The sequence below is a fragment of the Aethalodelphis obliquidens genome, unplaced genomic scaffold (assembly GCF_003676395.1).
Source record: "Aethalodelphis obliquidens isolate GAN/ISIS:26980383/991018 unplaced genomic scaffold, ASM367639v1 scaffold90, whole genome shotgun sequence".
In the NCBI taxonomy this organism is placed as follows: Eukaryota; Metazoa; Chordata; class Mammalia; order Artiodactyla; family Delphinidae; genus Aethalodelphis; species Aethalodelphis obliquidens.
Genome location: NW_020838034.1, coordinates 1,898,349 through 1,918,752, shown reverse-complemented (window position 1 = coordinate 1,918,752; position 20,404 = coordinate 1,898,349). Strand labels below are relative to the sequence as shown.

Sequence of the window (20,404 nt, the reverse complement as noted above, 5' to 3'; positions counted from 1 at the left end):
ATTTCAAGTTTTGGTTTTTGGTTTTGCGTTTTTTTTTTTTTTAATATTTGGTTATGCCGGGTCTTAGTTGCAGCATGTGGGTTCTTCGTTGCTAAGTGCGGGATCTTCGTTGCGGCATGTGGGATCTAGTTCCCTGACCAGCGATCAAACCCGTGCTCCCTGCATTGGGAGCGTAGAGTCTTAGCCACCGGACCACCAGGGAACTCACTGTAGTTAAAGTTTTACTTCTACTTTTTGACTGATGTACTTCTTCTGGATTAAATTCCTAAAAATGAGAGATTAATAATAAAATCAGACTGTTCCTCAAAAGATCAGTATCATCAACTACATTAGTGTTTTAAAATGTCTCTAGTCAGATAAAAGTCTCTCACTCTGAAAAGGACCTTGTTTATGTTAGAACTAGCTCTTCATCTCATAGAAATAAATGAGAAGAAAATGGTTTATTTTGGATATTTTTTATTTTATTTTTTTTCGGTACGCGGGCCTCTCACTGTTGTGGCCTCTCCAGCTGCGCAGCACAGGCTCCGGACACGCAGGCTCAGCGGCCATGGCTCATGGGCCCAGCCGCTCCGTGGCGTGTGGGATCCTCTCGGACCAGGGCACGAACCTGCGTCCCCTGCATCAGCAGGCGGACTCTCAACCACTGCGCCACCAGGGAAGCCGTATTTTGGAATATCTTTTAAAACAGATCAAATAATACACGTGTGCATTCTTACAAACTGTGAAGCCAATATATTTTTGTGGGCTGGCTGTTTTTTGTTGGTAGCAATTGGGGTGGGGATTGTTTGTTTTGTTTTTTAAATTAATAAACAATTATTCAGAGCAGTTTTAGGTTCACAACAGAATTGTTGGAAAGTATAGAGATTTTGCATATACCCCCTGTCCTTATGCATGCACAACATCCCCTACTATGGACATCCTGCACCACAGTGGTACCTTTATTACAATCAATGAACCTGTATTGACACAGTATCACCCAAAGTTCATAGTAGGCATTAGGGTTCACTCTTGGTGCTGTGCTTTCTATGGGTTTTGGTAAATGTATAATGACATGTATCTACCACAGTAGTGTCACAGAATAGTTTCATTGCCCTAAAAGTCCTCCATGTTAGGGAAATTTGTTTTTTGGATCACAGAATGGTACAAGGACATTGCAAGTTTACTCTTTTTTATATAAATCATTTTAGATTTTAAAGAACTGTGAGGGGAGGGTGTGATTCAGTTAAAATTGGATCAAGATTAGACTCCAGTATCAGTATGGGAAATTAATTAGATGAGGAAATATTAGAAGTTAGAAGACCAGTTAGGAAGCAGGACACCTTTGTGGTTCTCCAGGATAGAAGTCATGTCATGAGCTGAGGTGATAGCTAAGGTGGCTGGATGTTGGAAAGGGTGGACTCTTGAACATTTTTTACATTAAAATTGAAATGAATTAAAGACTGATTGGATGAAAGGATTGGGCTAGAGTTAGTGATGATCCTGATGTTTTTTTTTGTATTCCTAGGTGTGTGATGATGTCATTAATACACCAGATAAAAGTGGTACAGCCAGTACTCCTTGGTTTAAGAAAACCTCTATTACTATGTACATGTATATAGGCACCAAAGAATGTCTTAGTATTATAGTCATCAAACTATTAACCTGTGTATTAGTTTTCTATGCCTGCTGTAATAAATTATTTAAGTTGCTTAAAGCAAGTCAAATTTATTTTATAGTCAAAATCGATCTCTCTAGGCTAAAATCAAGGTGTTAGCATAGCTGTGTGTTCCTTCTGGAGGCTCTAGAGTAGAATTCTTTTTCTTGCCTTTCCAGAATTCCTTGGCTTGGGGCCCCTTCTGTCTTCAGAACCAGCAGTGACAAGTTGAATCCTCACATTGAATCACTTCAACATTGGTTCTGTTTTCACTTTTTTTTTTCCCACTGACTGCCTCATTTTTGTTCCTCTTCCATTTATAAGGACACTTGTGATTAAGTTGGGCCCAGCCAGATAATCCAGAATAATCTCCCTATCTCAAAATCAACAGATTAGAAACCTCAATTTCTTCTACATATTCCCAGCTTCTGGGGATTTTGATTTGGGGAGGGGGTTGCATATTATTGTGCCTGCTATACCCTTCTAGGTTATAGGATTCGGAATGGGGTAATGAGGTTTTTACTTCTTATTTTCTATGTGTCTTTATTGCGTGAAGTTATAAAAATGCTATATTACTTTTGGAATTTAAATTTTATCTAATAGGAGTTTTAAGAATATGAAATATCAGATATAAATCAGGTGAGTTGGAGAGTGAACTTCAGACTTTAGAGTATACATTATGGTGAAGAGCAAAATATCGAAAAATTAACACTACTTTGAAGGGAGCCCTTAGTTCTACGTTTGTGGGGTAAGATTTCTACTTTTAGTACTCCTAAAAGTACTGCCACTGTCGTGTAATGTTTTGGGCAGAATACTTAAGTTTCTCTGGGAGTGGTAAAAATGAAGCTTGATGTATAAAGTGAAGCTGTTGAACTACACAGTTCATATCTTAAGGTTATCCTGGCTCTCAGATACTGTGACTTCTAAGTTTTTTAAAATAAGAAACTCTCCTCATACACTTCCTTTGATTTATGGGCTACTTTTGAGCACTAACTCTATTACAGGAAATGGGATAACTGTAATTTTCAAGCTTACAGAATATTGCTTGTTTGCATGGGAATTATATATGTAAAATATAGATGTATTTATTATATATTATATAACACTATATTATTATTTATATTACATGTATAACACATAATGTTTACACTTAGCTGTCATTTCCTCAAAATAGTATGTATCTTTGGAAATAAAATGAAAGCATGGTGCCATCTTACATTTGATATATTATTTAAATTTTCAGAATGCTTTCATATTAAATCTGTGGGAAATGGTAAAGTAAGGGTTACTATCTACTATTTAAGAAATTGACACAGAAAAGTTAAGGAGCTTACTAAGTTTATAAAATTTATCATCGAAATCATTACTGGGGTTTTGAACACTTAGAGGTCTCACCATTCTTGTTTTACCACTGAATCATGCTGCTTGTCAGAAACTGAGGCTCAAAGGGTAGTGGATTAAAATTTATTTGTTATAGATAATCTAGTGGTTAAGGTTGGATTAAACACCAGAATATGGTTAATTTTCCCCTGAAATGCTTTAGGAACATTCTAGGTTCTAAGTTCAATTTAAATATAGGAGTGTGGACTGAATGCATGCTGAACCTCACACCATTCCCTGTATGAAGTAGTTTTGAATTTTTATTTGTTAATTAATAAACTCTATTTTTTAGAGCAGTTTTAGGCAGAAATCCCTGGAACAGAAAGTTCAGGGATTCCCATATGTCCCTTGTTCCCATGCACACTCAGCCTCCCTCATTTCAGCTAGACCTAACCCTTTATTTGACAGATGAGAAAACTGAAGCTATTAAAAGGTTAAATGACTTGCTCAAGTCACACCATTTTTAGCAAAACAAGGTGAAAATTTCAGTTTACCTGCTTTTATCTCAATCACTAAGAAAATGATGAAAATAACTTGAGTGAAGTATTTATTTATTTATTTATTGCAGTATAATTAACACACAAAATTATAGTGGCTTCAGATGTATAACATGATGATTAGGTATTTGTGAATATTGCAAAATAATCACCACAATAAGTCTGGTTAAACTGTCACTATGCATAGTTAAAAAACTTTTTTTCTTATGATGATAACTTTTACAACATACTCTTTTAGCAACTTTCATATGTGCAATACAGTATTATTAACTATAGTTACCATGCTGTATACTACATTACCATGACTTACTTCTTTCATAACTGGAAGTTTGTAGCTTTTGACTCCATTCACCCATTTTGTACCTCTTGCTTCTGGCGACCACCAGTCTGTTCTCTGTGTCTGTGAGCTTGGTTGCCGGTTGTGTGCGTGTGTGTGTGTGTGTGTGTGTGTAGGGGGGGTGTTCATTTGTTTGTCCTTTGCTTTTTATTTAATATTTACTTATTTAATTTTGGTTGCATTGGGTCTTAGTTGCAACATGACGCATCTTCGTTGCGGCATGCAGGATCTTTCGTTGCAACATTTGGGCTCTTCACCGCGGCTGTAGGCTTCTCTTTAGCTGTGGCCCGCGGGCTTAGTTACCCCGTGGCATGTGGGATCTTAGTTCCCCCACCAGGGATTGAACCCGCATCCCCTGCATTGGAAGACGGATTCTTAACCCCTGGACCACCAGGGAACTCCCTCATTTGTTTGTTCCACATACAGGCGAGATCATTCCGTATTTGTCTTTCTCTGTCTGACTTACTTCACTTAGCGTAATGCCCTCAAGGTCTGTCTATATTCTCGCAAATCGCAAGATTTCATTCTTTGTATGACTGAATAATAGTCCATTGTGTATTTGTGTATGTGTATATGCTTACATATATAGCATTTTCTTTATCCATTCATCTCTCAATGGACACTTAGGTTGTTTCCCTATCTTGGCTATTGTAAATAATGCTGCAGTGAACATGAAGGTGCATATATCTTTTGAAGGTAGTGTTTTTGTTTTCTTCAGATAAATACCCAGAAGTGGAATTGTTAGATCGTATGGTAGTTCTAGTTTTAATTTTTGGGGAACCTCCATACTGCTTTCCATAGTGGCTGTGCCAATTTACATCCCCACCAGCAGTGCACAAGGGTTCCCTTTTCTCCACAGCCTCAACAACACTTGTTATTTCTTGTCTTTTTGATAATAGCCATTCTGACAGGTGTGAGGTGATAGCTCATTGTGGTTTTGATTCGCATTTGCCTGATAGTGATATTGAACATATTTTCATGTACCTGTTGGTCTTCTGTATGTCTTCTTTGGAAAAATGTCTAGACCATCTGCCTATTTTTTGATCAGATTGTTTGGGTTTTTGGCTCTTGAGTTGTATGAGTGAGTCCTTTATAAATTTTGGATATTAACCCCTTGTCAGATATAATTTGCAGATATTTTCTCCCGTTTAGTAGTTTTTGTTTTGTTGATCATTTCCTGTGCTGTGCAGAAGCTTCTTAGTTTGCTTATCTTTGCTTTTGATGCCTTTGCTTTTGGTATCATACCCAAAAAAATCATTGCCAGGACCAGTGTCCAGAGTAACATTTTTTAAAACAAGAGTAGCTTCATGTTTTAAATTTTTTAATTAACTATATTGTGGTTAAATATACATGGCATAAAATTTACTATTTTAATCATTTTAAGTGCACCATTCGGTAGCATTAAGTACATTACCTTGTTGTGCAGACATCACCACTGTCCACCTCCAGAACTTTTTCGTCATCTCAAACTGAATTGTTTTGTTTCTAAAGTATGAATTCTGATATCGCATCCACGCTACCCAAGTGTGATGATATATGTAAAACCACTGGCATACAATAGGCACTCAAAGTAAATCTTAGTTGTTTCTTCTGCGTCTCACTCTCCGAAAGAGTTGTTTCCTGTCTCCTAAAAGATGTTTCCTATCCTCTTTTTTTTTTAGATAGTTTTATTGAGATGTAATTCACATATCATACAGTTAACCTATTTCAAGTGTACAAGTCAATAGTTTTTGGTATATTACATTATTAATTTTTTAAATTGTAAAATACTTATAAAATTTGCCATTTTAGCTATTCTTAAGGTTACACTTCAGTGGCGTTAATTATATTCACAATGTTGTACAACATTTACCACTGTCTATTTCCAAAATTTTTTCATTACCTCAAACAGAAACTATAATAATTAAGCAAAAACTACCCACTCCTTCTAAAACTCTCCACAGCACATAATAAATGTCTAATGTACTTTCAGTCTCTATAATTTGCCTCTTCTGGGTACCCCATGTAAATGGAAGCATACACAGTATTTGTGTTTTTGGGTATGGATTATTTTATTTAACATCTCTTTAACATTCATGTTGTAGCATGTATCAGAACTTCATTCCTTTTTCTGGCTGAGTAATATTCCATTGTATGTAGATAGCACATTTTGTTTCTCTGTTAATGGGCACTTTGGTTGTTTCTGCCTTTGGGTATTGTGAACAATGCTGCAGTGAACATTGGCATACATTTATCTGTTCAGGTCCCTGTTTTCAGTCCTTTGTGTATAAACTTAGGGGTGAAATTGCTAGACCATATGGTAATTCTACATTTAGCTTTAATTTATTTTTATTTTTAATTTTTATTTCTTTTGTTTATCCCCAGAAGGCCTCAAAAAATTGTAGCAGCAGTCATGCTTTTCCCTCCCCAGATGAATCTTTAGTAAAAGGCAAAAGATACATTAGATTATGAAGAGAAGCACGAGTATACATGCAGCTTTTAAAAGAACCACCAAACTTTTCCACAGTGGCTGTACCACTGAGTGTTCATTGTACAGCTGGTTACTGATTTGGGATCTTTCTTCTCTTTTAATTTATGTGTTTTCACATAAAAATTTTCCTCTTAGCACTGCTTTTACTGCATCACGTAAGTTTTGTTCTGTTTTTGTTTTCATTCATTTCAAAGTATTTTCCAGTTTCCCTTTTGATTTTTTTATTTGACCCATTGGTTGCTTAAGAGTAGAGTATGTTGTTTAATTTCCACACATAAGTGAATTTTTCAGTTTTCCTTCATGTCTAGTTTCATTCCTTTGTGATCAGAAAAGATATTCTGTATGGTTTCAATCCTTTTTAATTTATTAACTTATTTTGTAGCCTAACATATGGTCTGTCCTAAAGAATGTTCCATGTGCACTTGAGAAGACTATGTAATCTGCTGTTGTTGGGTAGAGTGTTATTTCTGTTTCTGTTACAACTGATTGGTTTATAATGTTGTTCTCATACTTACTGATCTTCTGTGTTGTTGTTCTGCCAACAGTTATTGTACAACTGTCTGTTTCTCTCTTAAATTCTGTCAGTGTTTCCTTCATATATTTTGGGTCCTCTGATGTTTGGTGAATATTTTGGTGTTTTTTTTTTTTTTTTTTGCTGTACACGGACCTCTCACTGTTGTGGCCTCTCCCGCTGCAGAGCACAGGCTCCGGACGCGCAGGCCCAGCGGCCATGGCTCACGGGCCCAGCCGCTCCGCGGCACGCGGGATCCTCCCTGACCGGGGCACGAACCCGTGTCCCCTGCATCGGCAGGCGGACTCCCAACCACTGCGCCACCAGGGAAGCCCTGAATATTTTTTTATAATTGTTATAGCTTTATGGTGAATGGACTCTCTTGTCAATATTTAATGTTTGTCTCTTGTTACAGTTTTTTACTTATTTACTTAAAGTCTCTTTTTCTGATATTAGTATAATCTCCTTATCTCTTTTGGTTACTATTTGCATGGAATATCTTTTTCCATCCTTTCATGTGCATCCAGTTCCTATCTTTGGATCTAAAGTGAATCTCTTGTAGACAGCATGTATGTAGTTAGATCATGTTTTATATTCATTTTGCTCCTCTCTGCCTTTTGACTGGAAAGTCTCATCAATTTACATTTATAGTAATTACTAATAAGAAAGGATTTATGCTTGCCATTTAGTTTTCCATATGTGTTATAGCTTTTTGTCCCTCATTTCCTCCTTACTGCCTTCTTTTGTACTTAGCTGATCTTCTTGTAGTTACCTGTTTGATTCCCTTCTCATTCCCTTTTGTGTATATTCTATAGCTATTTTATCTGTGGTTACCATGGAGATTACATATAACTTCCTAAAGATATAACTCTGTAATTTGAATTGATACCAACTTAACTTCAGTCACATACAAAAATGCTATTCCTGTAAAGCTCCATGCCTTCCTTTTATATTATTGAAATTACAAATTACATCTTTATTCATTTTGTGCCCTAAAACATACATTTATAATTATTTTTTATGCATTTGTCTTTTTAAAATTTTTTTATTTTTGGCTGCGTTGGGTCTTCAGCGCTGTGCGCAGGCTTTCTCTAGTTGTGGCGAGTGGGGGCTCTTCTTCGTTGTGGTGCACATGCTTCTCATTGCTCTGGCTTCTCTTGTTGCAGAGCACAGGCTCTAGGCACATGGGCTTCAGCAGTTGTGGCATGCAGGCTCAGTAGTTGTGGCGCATGGGCTTAGTTGCTCCACAGCATGTGGGATCTTCCCAGACCAGGAATCGGACCCGTATCCCCTGCAATGGCAGGTGGATTCTTAACCACTGTGCCACCAGGGAAGTCACTGCATTTGTCTTTTAAATCCTGTTTTCTATACTCTTTTCTCTGCAGTCACCCATCATGATTAAACTAAGAGCCTCTTGCCTCTTTTTTTCCTAGAAAAAAATAAAAGTCTTTTTGTTTTGTTTTGTCTTTTTGGCCCCAAGGCATGTGGGATTTTAATTCCCCAACCAGGGATTGAACCCGTGACCCCTGCAGTGGAAGCGTAGGGTCTTAACCGCTGGACCGCCAGGGAAGTCCGAAAAGTGATTTTTTAATATAATAAAAAATAAAGATTGCATTAACAGAGATGATTAAAAACTTTCCACATGTGATTTGGCTCCTAATGTGGAGTAGAACATATCAGGCCATCACTGTATATTGTCAGGAATTATAAATCATGATTTATGAAAGTTCAGTTTGCCACTTAGAAATGGAGAAGCATTGGGAGGGAATCCATAACCACATTTACATTCCATTCTATTTTTTATAGAAGCTTGGTTATGTCCAGTCTTATGGCTAAGGAAAATGTGTTTGTATCTGGCAGCAGCTCTGTTGCTCTAGCTCCCTCTAGTGATAATAAAGTGGCTTCATTAGCAATTACTATTTCTCACTTGACTGTTCTTTAATACAGGCCTGATGGACTTTTAATAACAAGATTTAATATATTTTAATAAATAACAAGATTTAAGATACTTCAAAAAATTATATCCCATTCATACAATGGAATATTATTCAGCCTTAGAAAAGAAGGAATTTGGACACCTCCTACAATATGGATGAACCTTGAAAATATTATGCTAAGTGAAATGAATCAGTCAGAAAAAGAGAAATACTGTTTGATTCCACTTATAAGAGGTACCTAGAGTAGTCAGATGCATGGAGAGAGAATGGAGAATGGTGGTTGCCAGGGGCTGGTGGCAGTTATTGTTTAATGGATACAGAGTTTCAGTATTACAAGATGAAGTGTTCTCTAGATGGATGATAGTGATGGTTGTACAACAGTGTGAATGTACTTAATACCACTGAGCTGCACACTTAAGATTGGTTAAAATGGGAAATTTTATGTTACATATATTTTACCAGGAAAACTTTGCAGGAGATCTGTTATCTCAAGTTCTGAGATATCCCTCTATTCTGTTACTGAGAGTGGAAAATGATATAGCCTTCCCTTAGGAAATGTGTGTTGCAAATACTATCAGAGTTCAAGGAAGAGATTAGGAAAATACAGTTTTGTGATGAAAATTGGGAATTAACATATCTTAAAGTGTAGAAATTACAAATGACATCATAATTGCTATAGTAATGATGGTATTATTGTAAACTAGAAATTTGGGAAGTGAAATAATACTTCTTTAAAATACTTTTTAATAGACATGTAGTCGTGTTTTCTCTGTAAAAACACAGTATTAGCACTTTCCAACCTGAACATACCTTAGAAATTACCTAATTCACCTCCCTTAAGCCCTAGATCAGTAAATCTTGCATAGGCATACAAGGGGACTACCTTCCCAGATTAAACTGTTTTATTTTTTTCACAGTGTTTTTGTTTGTTTTGTTTGTTTGTTTGAAAATACTCAAATCTCTGGCAAAATTAACACTCATATACCGTACCTAAATTTATCAACATTTTGCCACATTTGCTTTAATTCTCTCTATACACACATTTACATTTTTGCAGGGGAAAACATTTTTGTCCGGTGAAAATTTTGAAAGTAAGTTGCAGACATTCATTCACCCCTATGCATTTCAGAAGTTATCACCTTAGAACTAGGATACTCTCCTACCTAATCTTAATACCATTATCATATCTAAGAAAATAAGTAGGACTTCCCTGGTGTGCAGTGGTTAGGAATCCGCCTGCTAGGGGACACGGGTTCGACCCCTGGTTTGGGAAGATCCCACATGCTGCGGGGCAACTAAGCCTGTGCGCCACAACTACTGAGCCTGTGCTCTAGAGCCCGCGAGCCACAACTACTGAGCCTGCGTGCCACAAATACTGAAGGCTGTGCGCCTAGAGCCCGTGCTCCACCACAAGAGAAGGCACCGCAACGAAAAGCCCGTGCACCGCAACGAAGAGTAGCCCCTGCTCGCCAGAACTAGAAAAAACTCACGCACGCAGAACAATGAAGACCCAACACAGCCAAAAATAAAATTAATTAATTATTTATTTTTTTTAAACAAAGTGGTATATCAGTAATATCATTAATATACAGCCCATACTTATATTTTCCCTATTGTCCTAAAATTATCTTTTATTTCAATTTGTTTTCTTTTAATGTAGAATCCAAACAGATAACATGTGTTACACCTGATTGCTAGCTATGTGTATTATTTTAATCTAGAATACTCCCTATCTTTTGTTTTTTATGAGATTGATCCTTTTTGAGGAACTTAAGCTTGTTGTGCTACATTCCACAATTTTAAAATTATTTCTTCATGATTAGATTTAGGTTAAATCTTGGTAGGAGTATTACATATGTGATATTTCGTACTTCTAATTGCATCCCACTTACTGTTTGACTGTTGGTTATGCCATGTTTGATCACTTGATTAAGATGTGGTATCCACCAGATCTCTCCAATGTAAAGATACATTTTTACTGTTGTAAATTAGTAAATCATGGGGTGATAGTTGAGGCTCTGGCTTCTTCTCTAGCAGTCTTTTTTTTTTTAATACAATATTTTAGCATCCATTATGATCTTTGACTGAACTGGTGAGTACATTGTTAGTTGCAAACTGGTAATTTTCTAATTCTGTCATTTCTTCAACATTTATTAGCTGATATTTTTCTGGGAAGATGAGCTTTGACTTTTCTTCCCTTTACACACTCAGAATTTTTCTTTTCTTTTGAGTATCGTATGGACTCATAAAAATTTTTAGGGCTTCCCTGGTGGCGCAGTGGTTGAGAGTCCGCCTGCTAATGCAGGGGACATGGGTTTGTGCCCCGGTCTGCGAGGATCTCGCATGCCGTGGAGCGGCTGGGCCCGTGAGCCGTGGCCGCTGAGCCTGCGCATCCGGAGCCTGTGCTCTGCAGTGGGAGAGGCCACAGCAGTGAGAGGCCCGCGTACCGCAAAAAAAAATTTAATATATCATAATCCAGTACCATCATTTTGTGGAGACATGCACAAATTTCCCAAATTTTAATCACAGAAGACACTTTAAGCTGGGCCCTGTTTCTTTTAGGCATAACCTCATTCATCTTTGAGCATTTCCCTGCTTTCTGTCATAGAAAGGTATCATTCACCCTGGTTCTTTTGTTTGTTTTGGTATTTGCTTTTATTTCTTTGCTGTTGTTTATCAGATTTAGCTTGTTCTTTCCTTGCCTCAGATCAGGAATCAGTTATTTCACTCAAGAAGTTTTGGTTTCTTTCTCTTTTTTTTTTTTTTTTAATATTTATTTGGTTACGCTGGGTCTTACTTGCGGCAGGGGGGCTCTTTAGTTGTGGCCTACCAGCTCCTTAGTTGTGGCATGTGAACTCTTAGTTGCGGCGTGCATGTGGGATGTAGTTCCCTGACCAAGGATTGAACCCAGGCCCCCTGCATTGGGAGCATGGAGTCTTACTGTGCCACCAGGGAAGTCCCTGGTTTCTTTTAATGGGAATTATTTAGAAATCAAAATCTGGGTACTTGATATACTGTTTGCTACTAGGTTGTCATTGTTCCTGAGGTGTGGCAATGCTTTTAGGCTCTTTCAGAACGAGGAAATAAATAAGTATATATATGTACACACATACATGTATTAATTTTCTATTACTGTGTAACACATTACCACAATTTTAGCAGCTTAAAACGTTACCCATTTATTATCTCACAGATTCCCTGGAATTTTAGGAGTCTAGACATTTCTGCTCTGTGTCTCACAAGGCTGGAATCAAGGTAGCAGCCAAATCTCATCTGAGACTTGAGGTTCTTATCCATGCTCATATTCATTTTATTGGAGTTGTAGAACTCAGTGGTATCTTGCTTCTTCTAAGCTGCTAAGAAAGAGAGTCTGCTTCTTTAAGTCTCTAAGCTCAAGGAAATCCTAAACCTTCAGTGTTTTTCCCACCATTTTTCTATCAGGTTGTTTAGTCTTTTTTTTTTACCTTGATTTTTAAGAGTTCCTTATATATTAAGGAGATTTGCCCTTTGTGATATAAACTGCACTACATTTTTTGTCAGTTTGTTATTTGTCTTTTGTCCTTATTCGCTATATGTCTTTTGTTATCCCAGTAGCATACTGTGTTGAATACTGAAATATGTTGCCTCTAACTTTGGCTCTTCTGGCTTCTTCCAACTTTGTTTGGCTAATTCTGGGTTCCTTGCTATTTCCATATGAATTTCAGGATCAACTTGTTGATTTCTGCAAAAAAAAAACCAGCTGGGATTTTGAAAAAAAAATGTAGATTAATTGGAGAGTTTTATATCTTACCGATATTAAGTATTTTGATCCATGAACGTGGGATGTCTTTCTAGTTATTCAATTCTTTTAAAATTTCTTTTAACAGTATTTTTTAGTTTTCAGTATGTAAGTCTTGTAAGTACTTTTGTTAAACATACTCCTAAGCATTTTATTCTTTTGATGTTATCGTAAATGGAATTTTTAAATTCCATTTTATATGTTTATTGCTAATATATAGAAATACACTTGATTTTTGTATATCGATTTTATATCCTGCAAGCCTTGCTGAACTCAATTAATAGTCCTCATAGTATTTTAATGGATTCTGTAGTTTGACTCTGGACTTTGCATATGATGATGATTTTTATCATACAAAGGTCCATATTTTCATGTAGTCAAATTTTTGTCTTGTTTTTGTTTGTATTGTGCTTCTGGATTTTGGATTATTATTAGAAAAGCTTCCCCACACCCAGGTTTTAAAGGAACTAAGAAATCCAGCCTTATTTTCTTCTAGTAATTGTTTAACTTTGATTTTTACATCTAGTTCCCAGATCTATTTGGAATTTTTCTGGTATATAGTATTAGGCTAGGCTGTACTCATTGGCTAAACTGAAGAGAGTTAGTCCTTACTGAGTGCCCACTATGTGCCAGTTGCTGTGTTAAGCACTTTGCATATATTATCTCATTTAATCTTGTGAAAGACCAGATACTGTTATTGAAGAAGCTAAGCCTTAGAGAGAGTAAGTAATTTGTCCAGTGTTACACAGCTAGTAGGTGACATAGCTAATATTTGTATGTGGGCAATAATTGGCTGCAACACTTATACCTGTTGCCACTTTGCCTCTAACTTAAATACTGTTTGATTGTTAAAAAAAAAAAAAATTGGCTTGTCTGGAAAATTTCATTAATTTCTATTTTAGATGGAATGTTCATTCTAGATAAGAATGTATATTTTACATTACATACTTTATGAGATAAGACATTAGGGCTGATAAAGTTTAGTAATCTGGAAATATAATTTTAACTTCTATTTTATCTAAAAATGTCATGCTCCTCAAAGGTTTTAAATTGTGAGGTAAACTAGTTTCAATTGGAGGGTTAGGGAAATTACATTACATTGCGGCATTACAAAAAAACATGCTTTTATATCCTCCCTCTACAAATTTTACATCCTCAGGACAAAAGTTCTGCCATGATGTTCATGAAGGAACATTGAAGGGGTTTATGCTCCGGTTGTCTGTAGATGGTGTTCAGAATGTTTTAACCCTGGTATGATCTTAATTACCTTTCAATATGATTCTGGGCCATTTCTCCCTATGGATAGTTGGTTGTGCTAAGATCATGTAAATTTGTGTTAATCTAAATAAAATTAGTAAAATAAATCTGTTACAGAAAATAGTGTAGGTTGGTAAAGTGTGTTGAGAGAAATGTTAACATCTTCAGCAAGGTAGTTTATGAAAATAGTATTTTCAGAAGTTTAACTACCAGTGGAATACAGAATAGATTGTCTAAGTTTCGAGAAAGAGGCTAGATTCAAGTGTTTCTTAAATCCAGCAAGGGTAATGCATCAAGTTGTGGTTATAGAACTCAAATCCTTACTCCTTCACTTACTAGTTACATGAATTGGGGCATATTACTGACCTATGTCCTCAGTGTCCTCATCTAAAAGAATGGCGTGATGAAAAGTACCTACTTGATAGAGTTTTGTGGGTTAAATGCTTGACATGTATGAAGTAAATAAATATTCAATAAATTTTTTAAATGTCTAACTCCATTGTCACTAAATTTGTGACCTAGGATAAAATTAACCCTTATAAGACTTACTTTCTCTTGAATACAGTAATATGATATCCTCAGGATTGTTATTCCTCTACTCAGATTTTCTTTGAGATATAGTCGTCTCATGGTATCTGTGCGGGATTGCTTCCAGACCCCCACCCCACAGATACCAAAATGCACAGAGGCTCAGTTCCCTTATGTAAAACGGTATAGTACAGTCTGCCCTGTGTATCTGCGGGTTCTCCATCCGCAAATAGGGAGGGCCAACTGTGCACTTACTTCCTACATTACAGAATCCAAAATTCTTCAATAATATTTAAGACCTACCATGATCTAGTATAACCTGTTTTTCTAGTCTTATCTCCAGTTACACTCCTGAAATGTTCATTCCCTTAACTACAGCATCTGATAATTTCCCCCAGTTTCTCCATCCTCCACTTTACTCTTGGTGCTTGTCCTAGGTGTTTGCTCTAAGTGGTAAAAACGACCTGCCCACTAGCCTTTTACTTGCCAAATGTCATTCATCCTTTCAGACTTTACTCAAGATTTGAAATACTCCCTCATTAAATAAAAAGTTGCCTTAATTCTCCTGTAGTTGAGATTAATTTTACTTTTCCTTTCCCTTTTGTAAAGCTTAGTAGAACCTTAAGAGTTTTATCACATTCTAATTTTTAAACTAGGCATATATGCATACATGTTTGTTCCTCCACCAGACTGTAAGCTTCTTTAGGCCATGAGTATTCTTTGTTCCTCCCATGTGCCTTGAAACTATCAGTCCATTTTCTATATTATGAAAAAGAAGTAACAAACTGCCTGAATTTCTAAAAAATGTATGACTTAAATTTTCCTTAGAAAAATTTTAAATGCTAAAAGCAGCATCTGCCCTCTTATTTGGTAACAAATATGTGAGGAAATTATTATTTGTCTATCCTTTTCATTTTCACCCAAGAAAGACATTCCAAAATGTAGTAAATGCCAAATTTTTTCTTTAAAAGTTTGATGTGTATGAAAAACATTGTTTCTGTGATCAACTATTATTACATTATAATTTGTATACTCCCTTGACATTTACCAAGATCTTTTACATAGTTTTTATTTGTCATTTATATTTAAGTACATCTAAGTGATAGTCCTAAACTCTTAGAGATTAAAATCACAACAGTCTTTACAAATATGTTCTACTATGTTTTCCAGTAGAACAGTGTTTTAACTCCTCCAATACAGTTTTTCTTACCTTTCAGTATGATTTTGGTCCTATTTTCCCTGTGGTTATTTGGTGCTAAAGAAATTTATTCTTATTTAAACATTAATGTAAATAAGTTTTTTGCTTTTTTGTGGGTTTTTTTTTCGGTACGTGGGCCTCTCACTGCCATGGCCTCTCCTGTTGCGGAGCACAGGCTCCGGACGCGCAGGCTCAGCGGCCATGGCTCACGGGCCCAGCCGCTCCGCAGCATGTGGGATCCTCCCGGACCGGGGCACGAACCCGTGTCCCCTGCATTGGCAGACGGACTCCCAACCACTGCGCCACCAGGGAAGCCCTCTAAATAAGTTTTTACTACCAAAGTAAATTAATTTATTGCAAAAACTTGGTTTAATATTTTCCCAAAGCATATCATGTATTTATTATTTATTTTTATGCATGGTGGGTGATAACCTAAAGAAGATTGCAAGATTTTACAGAAGTATTATATACCTTTCACCCAGGTTCATCAAATGTTGATTTCTGCCACATTTCTTTCTCTACTTCCCTTTCTGCCTGCTCTCTTTCTCTTATACACACAGAGACATTTTTTTTCTCAGTTTTTTGATAAAAAGTTATAGACATTTTAACCAGTGACTCAGAAATATTTTAGCATGTATTTCATATGAACCAGGACATTTTCTTCAGGATCTTAACATCACTACAATACTATTATCTAATACACAGTTAATAATCAAATTTCACTAATTGTGTCAGTTATGCCCTTTATAACATTTTTTTTCTGCATTGATTCAGGATCCAATATATAATTATGCATTACATTTAGTTGCCATGTCTCTTTATTCTCCTTTAATTTGGAACGCTTCTCCAGCCTTTGTCTTTCATCATATTGACATTTCTTTATGAGTACAGAGGAGTTGTTTCATAGAAGGTTCTAAAATTTGAGTTTGATGTTTCTTCATGAATAGATTAAGGTTGTCAGGAATACCACAAAAGTAATGTTTTCTTCTCAGTGAATCAAATCAGGAAGCACATGATATCATGTGTAATTGATGATATTAACTGTGATCATTCAGTCACTGTGATGTCAACCACAACAGCGTTCAAATATGCAATATAATGTCATTAATTATAGTCACCATACTGTATGTTACATCTACAGGAATTATTTATTTTATAACTAGAAGTTTGTACTTTTTGACCACCTTAACCATTTCATCCCTCCCCACCCCCCTACTTCTGGCAACCATCAAATCTATTCTCTGTGTCAATGAGTTTGATGTTTTTATTTTGGTCTTTTTTTTTTTTAATAGAGTCCACATATAAGTGAGATCATAAGGTGTTTGTCTTTCTCTATCTGACGTATTTATTTAGCATCATGCCCTCAAGGTCCATCTGTATTGTCTTAATGACAGGATTTCCTCCTTTTCAATGGCTAAGTAATATTCCATTCATCTGTTTGTCTGTTTTTTGTGCCAATACCATACTGTTCTGATTACTTTAGCTTTGTAATACAGTTTGAAATCAGGAAGTGTGATGCCTTCAGCTTTGTTCTTCTTTCTCAAGATTGCTTTGGCTATTTGGGGTCTTCTGTGGTTCCATAAAAATTTTAGGATTGTTTGTTCTTTTTCTGTGAAAAACGCCATTGGGATTTTTTTTTATTATTGCATTGAATCTGTAGATTGCTTTGCGCAGTTATGGGTATTTTAACAATATTAATTCTTCCAGTCCATGAGCATGAAATATCTTCTCATTTATTTGTATTTTTTTCTATTTCTTTCAGCAGCATCTTATAGTTTTCAGCATACAGGTCTTTTACCTTTAAATTTATTCCTAGGTATTTTATTATTTTCAGTGCTATTACAAATGCAATGGTTTTCTTAATTTCTCTTTATTTATTTGGTTGCGCTGGTCTTAGTTGCAGCAGGTGGGCTTCTTAGTTGCGGCTCGTGGACTCCTTAGTTGTGGCTCACTGGCTTCTTAGTTGCAGCACACAGGCTCCTTAGTTGTGGCACACAAACTCTTAGTTACAGCATGCATGTGGGATCTAGTTACATGGCCAGGGATCGACCCCAGGCCCCCTGCATTGGGACCATGGAGTCTTAACCACTGCACCACCAAGGAAGTCCCTAATTTCTTTTTCTGATAGTTATTAATGTATAGATACACAACTGATTTTTGAATTTTGATTTTACTAAATTTGTTTATCAGTTCTAACAGTTTTTTGGTATAGTCTTTGGGGTTTTCTATGTATCATATCATATCATCTGCAAATAGAGACAGTTTCACTTCTTCCTTTTATATTGGATGCCTTTTATTTCTTTTTCTGTCTTTTATTTCTTTTTCTTGACTAATTGCTCTGCTTATAACCTCCAGTACTATGTTGAATAAAAACGGTGAGTGTGGGCATTCTTGTCTTGTTCCTGATCTTAGAGTAAAAGCTTTCATTCTTTCATCATTGTGTATTATGTTAGTTGTGGGCATGCCATAAGTGGCCTTTATTATGTTGAGGAACATTCCTTTACCCACTTTGTTGAGCTTTTTTTTTTTCTAATTTATTTATTTTTTATTTTGGCTGCATCAGGTCATAGCTGTGGCACACAGGATCTCGGGATCTTTCATTGAGGCGCACGGGTTTCTGTCTAGTTGTGGCATGTGGGTTTTTCTCTCTGTAGTTGTGACGCACAGGCTCCCGGCTCTGTAGTTTGCAGCATGTGGTCTCTCTCATTGAGGTGCGCAAGCTCAGCATATGTGGCACGCAGGCTTAGTTGCCCCGTGGCATGTGGGATCTCAGTTCCCCAACCAGGGATGGAACCCATATCCCCTGCATTGGAAGGCGGATTCTTTACCACTGTACCACCAGGGAAGTCCCCTTGTTGAGCATTTTTATCATAAATGGATGTTGAATTTTGTCAAATGGTTTTTCTCCATTTAAAGAGATAATCATGGGATTTTCCTGGTGGCTCAGTGGTTAAGAATCTGCCTGCCAGTGCAGGGGACACGGGTTCGATCCCTGGTCTGGGAAGATCCCACGTGCTGTGGAGCAACTAAGCCCATGTGCCACAACTACTGACCCTGCACTCTAGAGTCCACAAGCCACAACTACTGAACCCATGTGCTGCAGTTACTGAAACCCACGTGCCTAGAGCCCGTGCTCCACAACAAGAGAAGCCACTGCAATGAGAAGCCCGTGCACTGCAACAGAGTAGCCCCCGCTCGCTGCGACCAGAGAAAGCCCATGTGCAGCAACAAAGACCCAACACAGCCAAAAATAAATAAATAAATTGATTGATTGATTTTTAAAAATTAAAAATAAAATTTAAAAATTAAGAGATAATCATATGATTTTTATCATTTATGTTGTTTTGGTATATCGCATTGATTTTGCAGATGTTAGACCATCCTTGCATCCCTGGAATAAATTCCACTTGATCATAAAGTACAATCCTTTTAATATATTGTTGAATTTAGTTTGCTAATGTTTTGTTGAGGATTGTTGCATGTGTTTTCATCAAGGTTATTAGCCTGTAATTTTTTTTCTTGTAGTGTCCTTATGTTATTTTGGTATCAGGGTGCTGCTGACCTCATAAAATGCGACAAGAAGTGTTTTCTTCTCTTCTATTTTTTGGAAGTGTTTGAGAAGGATTTATATTAATTCTTCTTTATTGTTTGGTAGAATTCACCAGTGAAGCCCTCTGCTCCTGGATTTTTGTTGTTGGGAGGTTTTGATTACTGATTCAATCTCCTTACTAGTTATCTGGCTGCTCAGATTTTCTGTTTTTTTCACAATTCAGTCTTGGTAGGTTGTATGTTTCTAGGAATTCATCCATTTCTTCTAGGTTGTCCAGTTTATTGGCATATAATTGTTTGCAGTAGTATCTTATGATCTTTTGTGTTTCTGAGGTTATCAGTTACAATGTCTCCTCTTTCATTTCATTTTGTTTGAGTCTTCTCTTTTTCTGGGTTAGTCTAGCTAAAGCTTTGTCTATTTTGTTTATCTTTTCAAAAAAGCAGTTCTTAGTTTCATTGATCTTTTGTCTTTTTAGTCTCTATTTCATTTATTTCCACTCTGATCTTTGTTATTTCTTTCCTTCTTTGGCCTTAGTATGTTCCTTATCTGGTTCCACGAGTTATAAAGTTAGGTTGTTTATTTGAGATTTTTTTTTGGTTTCTTAATTTATCGCTATGAACTTCCCTCTTAGAACTGCTTTTGTGGCATCCCATAAGTTTTGTTATGTTGCATTTTCATTTGTTTCAAGATTTGCTTTATATCTCTTTTTCTTCATTGACCCTTTGGTTGTTGAGTAGCATTGTTGTTTAATCTCCACATATTTGTGAATTTTCTAGTTTCCTTTTTGTAATTAACTTGTACTTTTATACTATTATGGTGGAAAAAATGGTTGATAAGACTTCAGTCTTCTTAAATTTATGAAGATTTTTTTTTGTGACCTAACATATGATCTGTCCTGGAGAATGTTCCACGCGCACTTGAGAATGATATGTATTTTGTTTCTTTGGGATGGAATATTTTGTATATATCTGTTAAGTCCACCTCAGTGTGTTTAATTAGAAGCCTACCCATTGAGGCCACAGCTACAAAGATAATAAGCTAATAAGCCTCTTTCATAGAAAGACTGGGCATTTCTGTCTGCTGCCTCTTCTCTGTGCCCTGAGGTGGGGGTGGGAGGTAGCTAGTTAAGAACTGTTTCAATGTTTGTTACAGTGCTATGGGGCCTGTGATCCTAAGCCCCGCTGCCCACCGGAGCCACGTGATCAAGGGATGTCCCCAGGTTGGCAGCTGCAAAAACCAGGGCTCCAGACATGTGCACAAGCTCCTTTGTAGGCAATACCATTGACCTGGAGTGAGGCAGATGGATAATACAAAGACCTGGAGGCTGG

At 36.5% G+C, this 20,404-nt stretch overlaps 1 protein-coding gene and 1 non-coding gene across 5 annotated transcripts in view; one reads left to right on the top strand and one right to left on the bottom strand.

The window, feature by feature from the left end:
- The window catches only part of ASH1L (ASH1 like histone lysine methyltransferase), a 213,130-nt gene that overhangs the window by 104,019 nt on the left and 88,707 nt on the right, over nt 1-20,404 (top strand). The window lies entirely within an intron of this gene.
- LOC113614129 (U5 spliceosomal RNA) lies at nt 6,204-6,314 on the bottom strand. The gene has a single exon (XR_003430459.1). It is a non-coding gene; the product is annotated as a U5 spliceosomal RNA (small nuclear RNA).